We start from the raw sequence: 8,100 nt of genomic DNA, 5'->3' as shown, positions 1-8,100 counted from the left end.
CACAATTTTTTAGTTCTGCCTACACATTTTCTATGGGATTGAGGTCAGGGCTTTGTGATGGCCACTCCAATATCTTGACTTTGTTGTCCTTAAGCCATTTTGCCACAACTTTGGAAGTATGCTTGGGGTCATTGTCCATTTGGAAGACCAAGCTTTAACTTCCTGACTGATGTCTTGAGATGTTGCTTCAATATATCCACATCATTTTCCTGCCTCATGATGCCATTTATTTTGTGTAGTGCACCAGTCCCTCCTGCAGCAGAGCACCCCCACAACATGATGCTGCCACCCCTGTGCTTCACGGTTGGGATGGTGTTCTTCGGCTTGCAAGCATCCCCCTTTTTCCTCCAAACATAACGATGGTCATAATGGCCAAACAGTTCTATTTTTGTTTCATCAGACCAGAGGACATTTCTTCAAAAAGTATGATCTTTGTCCCCATGTGCAGTTGCAAACTAGTCTGGCTTTTTTATGGCGGTTATGGAACAGTGGCTTCTTCCTTGCTGAGCAGCCTTTCAGGTTATGTTGAAAAAGACTTGTTTTACTGCGGATATTGATACTTTTATACTTGCGTGCTATTGTTTGTTCAGATGAACGTGGTACCTTCAGGCGTTTGGAAATTGCTCCCAAGGATGAACCAGACTTGTGGAGGTCTACAATTTTTGGCTGATTTCTTTTGATTTTCCTATGATGTCAAGCAAAGAGGCACTGAGTTTGAAGGTAGGCCTTGAAATACATCCACAGGTACACCTCCAATTGACTCAAATGATGTCAATTAGCCTATCAGAAGCTTCTAAAGCCATTACATAATTTTCTGGAATTTTCCAAACTGTTAAAAGGCACAGTGAACTTGGTGTATGTAAACTTCTGACCCACTGGAATTGTGATACAGTGAATTATAAGTGAAATAACCTGTCTCTAAACAATTGTTGGAAAAATTACTTGTGTCATGTGCAAAGTAAATGTCCTGACCGAATTGCCAAAACTATAGTTTGTTAACAAGAAATGTGTCAAGTGGTTGAAAAATGAGTTTTAATGACTCCAACCAAAGTGTATGTAAAGTTCCGACTTCAACTGTACACTGCACGGGAGTTTGATGGCATCTTAATTGGGGAGGACGGGCTCGTGGTAATGGCTGCAGCGGAATCAGTGAAACAGTATCAAATACACCAAACCTGTGGTTTCCATGTGTTTGATGCCATTCCATTTGCTCCGTTCCAGATATTCGTATGAGCCGTCCTCCCCTCAGCAGCCTCCCCTGATACATTGATTACACCAAATATTAGGTACACCTACCGAATACCGAGTTGAACCCTTTAAAAGGCCACAATAAAATGTGTACTCACCAGATATGTCATCCATTATGTCATCCATTGAGCATGTTTGTGATGCTCTGGATCGACGTGTACGACAGAGTGTTCCAGTTCCCGCCAATATTTAGCAACTTTGCACAGCCATTGAAGAGGAGTGGGACAACATTCCACAGGCCACAATCAACAGCCTGATCAACTCTATGTGAATGAGATGTTGCGTTGCATGAGGCAAATGGTGGACACATCAGACACTGACTGTTTTTCTGATCCACGCCCCTACTTTTTTTGTACATTATATACACAAAACCCCATAAAATTAGTGGATTCGGCTATTTCAACCACACCCGTTGCTAACAGGTGTTACCATCCAGCACACAGCCATGCAATCTCCATAGACAAACATTTGCAGTAGAATGGCCTTACTGCTCAGTGACTTTCAACATGGCACCGTCACAGGATGCCACCTTTCCAACAAGTCACTTCATCAAATTTCTGCCCTGCTAGAGCTACTGTAAGTGCTGTTATTGTGATGTGGAAATGACTAGGAGCAACAACGGCTCAGCTGCAAAGTGGTAGGCCAAACAAGCTCACAGAACAGGACTATCGAGTGCTGAAGAGCGTAGCATGTAAAACACCTCTGTCCTCGGTTGCAACACTCACTACCAAGTTCCAAACTGACACTGGAAGCAACGTCAGCGCAATAACTGTTCGTCAAGAGCTTCATGATATGGGTTTCCATGGCTGAGCAGCCGCACACAAGCCTAAGATCACCATGCGCAATGCCAAGCATCGGCTGGAGTGGTGTAAAGCTCGACTCTGGAACAGTGGCAACGTTCTCTGGAGTTACGAATCATGCTTCACCATCTGGCAGTCCAACGGATGAATCTGGGTTTGACGGATATCAGGACAACGCTGCATGCCCCAATGATAGTTCCAACTGTAAAGCTTGGTGAAGGAGGAATAATGGTCTGGGGCCGTTTTTCATGGTTCGGTCTAGGCCCCTTAGTTCCTATAAAGGGAAGTCTTAACGCTACAGGATACAATGACATTCTGGATGATTCTGTGCTTCCAACTTTGGCAAAAGTTTGTAGAAGGCCCTTTCCTGTTTCAGTATGACAATGACCCCATGCATAAACTGAGATCCATACAGAAATGGTTTGTCAAGATCTGTGTGGAAGAACTTGACTGGCCTTTGGGATGAATTGGAACGCCGACTGCGAGCCAGGCCTAGTCGCCCAACATCAGTGCCCGACCTCACGAATACTCTTATAGCTGAATGGAAGCAAGTCCCCGCAGCAATGTTCCAACATCTAGTGGAAAGCCTTCCTAGAAGAGTGGAAGCTGTTATAGCATCAAAGGGGGGGACCAACTCCATATTAATGCCCATGATTTTGGAATGAGATACTCAATCAGCAGTATAGATATGAAGGTTCTTTCTCCATCTTCCTCACATTCCTCTCTCTCTCTCTGCCCATATGAATGTACAGTAATGCTTTTTAAGATTTATTAGTATTAAAATGTGCGTATTTTTGCCAAAACGTAACAGCGGTAAAACGTTTATTTTCAAGGTTATAAAAAAAAAAGAAATGTTTATCTCAATTATAGTGAATATTGTAGGTTCAGCTACTGCAATGCATAGTCAGAAATGTTCAGGTTTATGTCGTGCAGCTTTGATGGGTGCACAGTTCAATCACATGTACAAAACAATACCTGTTTTATCCCCATGGAATAGTGTTTACTGGCTTGTTAAGGCAGTGTGCATATTGCAATGTTTAGATTAATCTAAAGAGGCTCACTTACACCACAATCAAACTCCAGCATTTTGGATAATATTTGTATTTTCTCATAATTGTCATTTGGTACCAATCAATTTATTTTATACACAGACAGTTGACGTAAAACTCATGCTAGCTTGCATATTCATGAATGTACCAAAGTATATAAATTGTGCAAATAACTGTTAAAACTGCAATTTTTCAATTACAGAATGCCTCTAGTCTATTTGCCTATTCTGGCTACTGTGTGAGTATGCATTGATTGAATAAAGGTGTTTGCTGACCAATGCTTGTGATTTAACACCATCTTCAATCCCTACTTTAAACAGTTGCACCATTTTGCAGGGTGGTCATCGTTCACTTGATCTATTCACTGTTCAAGAAATGACAGCAACGTGGGTGATGTTTCTCCAAACTGCCCCAAATGACATATCTGAGAGGTCCGTTTGGACTGTGAAGCACTACTCGTTTTTGAGATCCGTTTCGAGAAGCTCTTAAAGTGCAGAGGCAATACTACTGGATTTCGAACACAATGTTCACTCACACCAGTCTATAGATAATCATTGCTCATGCTATTGTGGCCCTCAACAAGCTCTCCCCTATAATCATTGCTCACGCTACAGTGGCCCTCCCAACAAGCTCTCCTCTACACTAATACACCCCTAGAGAGTGTCAGTGTGTCATCCATGATTACAGCCTGATGTCGGGTATGCTTCTATCTCTCCATCAGGAGACGGATTGACGTTGCTGCACAGGAAAAGGAAAGGGAAAGGGAAAGGAGGGATACCTAGTCAGTTGTACAATGGAATGCATTCAACTGAAATGTGTCTTCAGTGGTCTCATTAAGTTCTTGATGAGCGATGAATGTGTCTCAGTGGTTTTCAAAAAGTAACTTTCCCTCCCTAATAACTGTTGGATGGACTGAAAATAAGAAACTCACGTACTCTGGAGAAACAGTTTCACGTACATATAGTGCCCCAAAAAAACAGTGTCGAGTACAAATAGTGGCCCAAAAAAAACGGTGTCACGTACAAATAGTGCCCCAGAGAAACTGTCATGGACAAATAGTGCCCTGGAGATATGGATGGTGTTAACAGATACACTACCGTTCAAACGTTTGGGGTCACTTAGAAATGTCCTTGTTTTTGAAAGAAAAGCACGTTTCTTGTCCATTAAAGTAACATCAAATTTATCAGAAATACAGTGTAGACATTGTTAATGTTGTAAATGACTATTACAGCTGGAAACGGCTGATTTTTATGGAATATCTTCATAGGACTTACCGAGGTCCATTATCAGCAACCATTACTCCTGTGTTCCAATGGCACATTGTGTTAGCTAATCCAAGTTTATAATTTTAAAAGGCTAATTGATCATTAGAAAACCCTTTTGCAATTATGTCAGCACAGCTGAAAACTCTTTCTGATTAAAGAAGCAATAAAACTGGCCTTCTTTAGACTAGTTGAGTATCTGGAGCATCAACATTTGTGGGTTCGATTACAGGCGCAAAATGGCCAGAAACAAATAACTTTCTTCTGAAACTCGTCAGTCTATTCTTGTTCTGAGAAATGAAGGCTATTCCATGCGAGAAATTGCCAAGAAACTGAAGAGCTCATACGACGCTGTGTACTACTCCCTTCACAGAACAGAGCAAACAGTCTCTAACCAGAATCAAAAGAGGAGTGGGAGGCCCTGGTGCACAACTGAGCAAGAGGACAAGTGCATTAGAGTGTCTAGTTTAAGAAACAGACGCTTCACAAGTCCTCAACTGGCAGCTTCATTAAATAGTACCCGCAAAACACCAGTCTCAAAGTCAACAGTGAAGAGGCGACTCCGGGATGCTGGACTTCTAGGCAGAGTTGCAAAGAAAAAGCCATATCTCAGACTGGCCAATAAATAGAAAATATTCAAATGGGCAAAAGACACAGACACTGGACAGAGGACCAACACTTTGGATGTGATGTTTATATTTTTGTTCAGTATAACAACAGATTTTCAGCGCGCTTATAGGGAAAGGGAGTTCAACACGTATGGCACTTAGACAAAGAAATGGATAATATGACGATTTTGTGGCGGCTGTTTTGTTCGACTTCAGTGCAGCTTTTGACATTGTCAATCATACTCTGCTGCTGGGGAAAAAAAACATATGTTTTAATGCAGTGGCGATTTTTAGAATCTAGGTGGGGCAAATCTAGGTGGGGCAAACATACACGAATAAATTATGGGATGCATGGCAGCAAAGCCACTACACAACACAACACTAAATATCACATTAGTTGCACTATAACGGTGACAAACGGTGCCCACAAACTGTTAGGGCCTACACAAAAGCTGTCCCAACACCAGAGCTTTCCATTCAGCACCACGGAGTGAATCCTTACCACCGCTACTACACCTGGCTATCTGCGGAGCCTTGTCTGGCAGCGAAACAGTTCATTCAGCCTCATTTACTGCCTTTTTAAAAAAAACATGTGGTCAAGTGCCACAAAGAGGGACATATGCAAATTACAATTGGCCCAGAAGAGAGCAGTACACGGCGAGCCAACATTGATAATATGCATGTCAATCTCTCCTGGCTCAGGGTGGAAGAAAGATCGACTGTGTCACTGCTTGTCTTTGTGAGAGGTATAGACATGTTGAAACCACCGAGCCGTCTGTTTAAGCGACTAACGCACGGCTCAGACAACCCTTCATGCCCAAGACGTGCCACCAGAGCAGACTACGGGAAATGCACAGTACTACATAGTAGAGCCATGACTACATCATGAAACTCAAGTCAAGCAGTGAAATCAGATTCAAAAACGGATAAAACGACAACTCATGGAACAGTGCGGACTATGACGAGACACACAACGGCACACACAGCATACTCAAACACATGCTGACACATCTGCCACTGGCACTGAGTAAAGCCTGTCTGTCTATGTATGCTGATGACTGAACACTGTACACACATACATTTTAATACTGTTATTTTGCTGTATGTTTTTTTTTAAATTGATTTTGTAGTGTTGATATGTTACGGTAGTTTCGTGTAATAATGTGTTGTGTTATGAATCGTTTTATTGTCTGTAATTGTGATTGGACCCCAGCAAGAGAAGCTGCTGCCTTGGCAACCGCTAATGAGGATCCGGGAATAAATACAAATGCAAAAAGGTGAATTAGTACCTAAGCTACTGTACATACAAGGAATGATTTGTTTGTGTGTGTGTGCATGTCTTGCAAACCTTCAGTTTGTTAGAGGTCAGTCCCGATGGTCAGGAAAACCGAGAAATGCAGCCATTGCTCAGCAACCTACTAGAGGAGCCTTCAGAGGTTAAAGAAGACCCGGTGTAAGAGATAAAAAGAGAGAACGAGAGGGGGAGAGAGAGAGGGAGAGAGAGAGGGAGAGGGAGAGGAGAGGGAGAGAGAGAGGGGGAGAGAGAGGGAGAGGGGAGAGAGAGGGGGAGAGAGAGGAGAGAGAGAGAGGGAGAGAGAGAGGGGGAAAGAGAGAGGGAGAGAGAGAGGGAGAGGGAGAGAGAGAGGGAGAGGGAGAGAGAGAGGGAGAGAGAGAGGGGAGAGAGAGAGGGAGAGAGAGGGAGAGAGAGAGGGGGGAGAGAGAGAGAGAGAGAGAGAGAGAGAGAGAGAGAGAGAGAGAGAGAGAGAGAGAGAGAGAGAGAGAGAGAGAGAGAGACAGGGGTTGTGGAAGGGGGTTCATTTCCAATCAGCAAGATCGCTGTACATGCTGAACAGAGTTGAGTCTGAACATTTCACACACTAGAATCTAAGCCGGGCCTAACCTGGAAAAGAGGTAACAGTCGTGATTGCCATGAATCCTTGAATTTGTCAAAACGATCTCGCTGTATTCCTCATCATAATTGTTTACTACCTCATATACTTCAGGCGTACTAAAGACCCCTGCTGGAGAAAACAGCTGCTCAATGCTTTCTGAGTCACAAGTGTGGGCATCCACATTGACTACAGGGCCGGAAGTGATGCTGAAAATGGTCCCATTTTTTTGTAGCAGCTTCCTCCAGATCAGAACGTTTGGCCTTGGTTGTGGTAAACCTCCCAAATGGCACTTCTGAAACTACTTGTGCCTCATACTCTTTGCTTGAGCCACTAAACACAGTTTGTCAGTTCTCAGTCTTCAAAAGCCTCATGGCATCCATCATCAGGAAGTGGAGGGATTTTAACCGGAAGTCACCGTTGTAGACATTGACATTCCCACCCTGAGTTTCCACTCAGTCGTTGAAAGTCTTTCGGAAATCCTCTCCCCCATGTCCACAAGCCACAAATGCAGCCGTGTGGTCCTTGACACTTCCTGGGATTAACTTTGTACACCGCTTTGCCTCCCATGTAGCATGATATGGCATACTGACAATTTAGCTCTGCTTTCAATAGACCCCCTTCTTTAGCATCTGCTCTAGACATTGAATATACTGGTCATCCACTGCATTAGGAGCCATGTCCATTTTCTTTACCACAGCAGTAACTTAAAGAATGGAGAGTAGTTAAACATATTATTTCAACCAAGAAAAACTGTCAAATTACCCATGTGGGACCCAACTTTTCAATAAAACAATCTCATTTAGAAATTTTTGTGCCATCTGACCTTTTATGAATATTTTCCATGACCGGTTGATTTTGGGAAAATATCCCTTCTTAGCCTTCTATCAATTTTCTTGTCTTAATAATTATAACTCTTTACACTGGCCTATATGGAGAGGGCCAAATTGAAATGTTTCTCACTGAAGAAATATGAGACACCTATGCGTAACCATGGTATAAACTGAAAGGGAACACTTTAGAGATTATGAGGAAATGGTCAGAACAAAGGTGAGGACACAACAGTCAACCTGACACAATACAGAATACAACATTTTACTGAGAAAAGATCTTGGGACTTTCAGTGCCACATATCACCGATAAGAATTACCCAATTCAATCCAAACTCTGCACATAGCTTGTCCCACTCGTGATGAAGTGACAACTAAAACTTACCCCGCAGCAAGGAGGACCACTGTTAACAC

The sequence above is a fragment of the Oncorhynchus gorbuscha genome, linkage group LG24 (assembly GCF_021184085.1).
Source record: "Oncorhynchus gorbuscha isolate QuinsamMale2020 ecotype Even-year linkage group LG24, OgorEven_v1.0, whole genome shotgun sequence".
NCBI lineage: Eukaryota > Metazoa > Chordata > Actinopteri > Salmoniformes > Salmonidae > Oncorhynchus > Oncorhynchus gorbuscha.
This window is presented reverse-complemented; position numbering follows the sequence as displayed.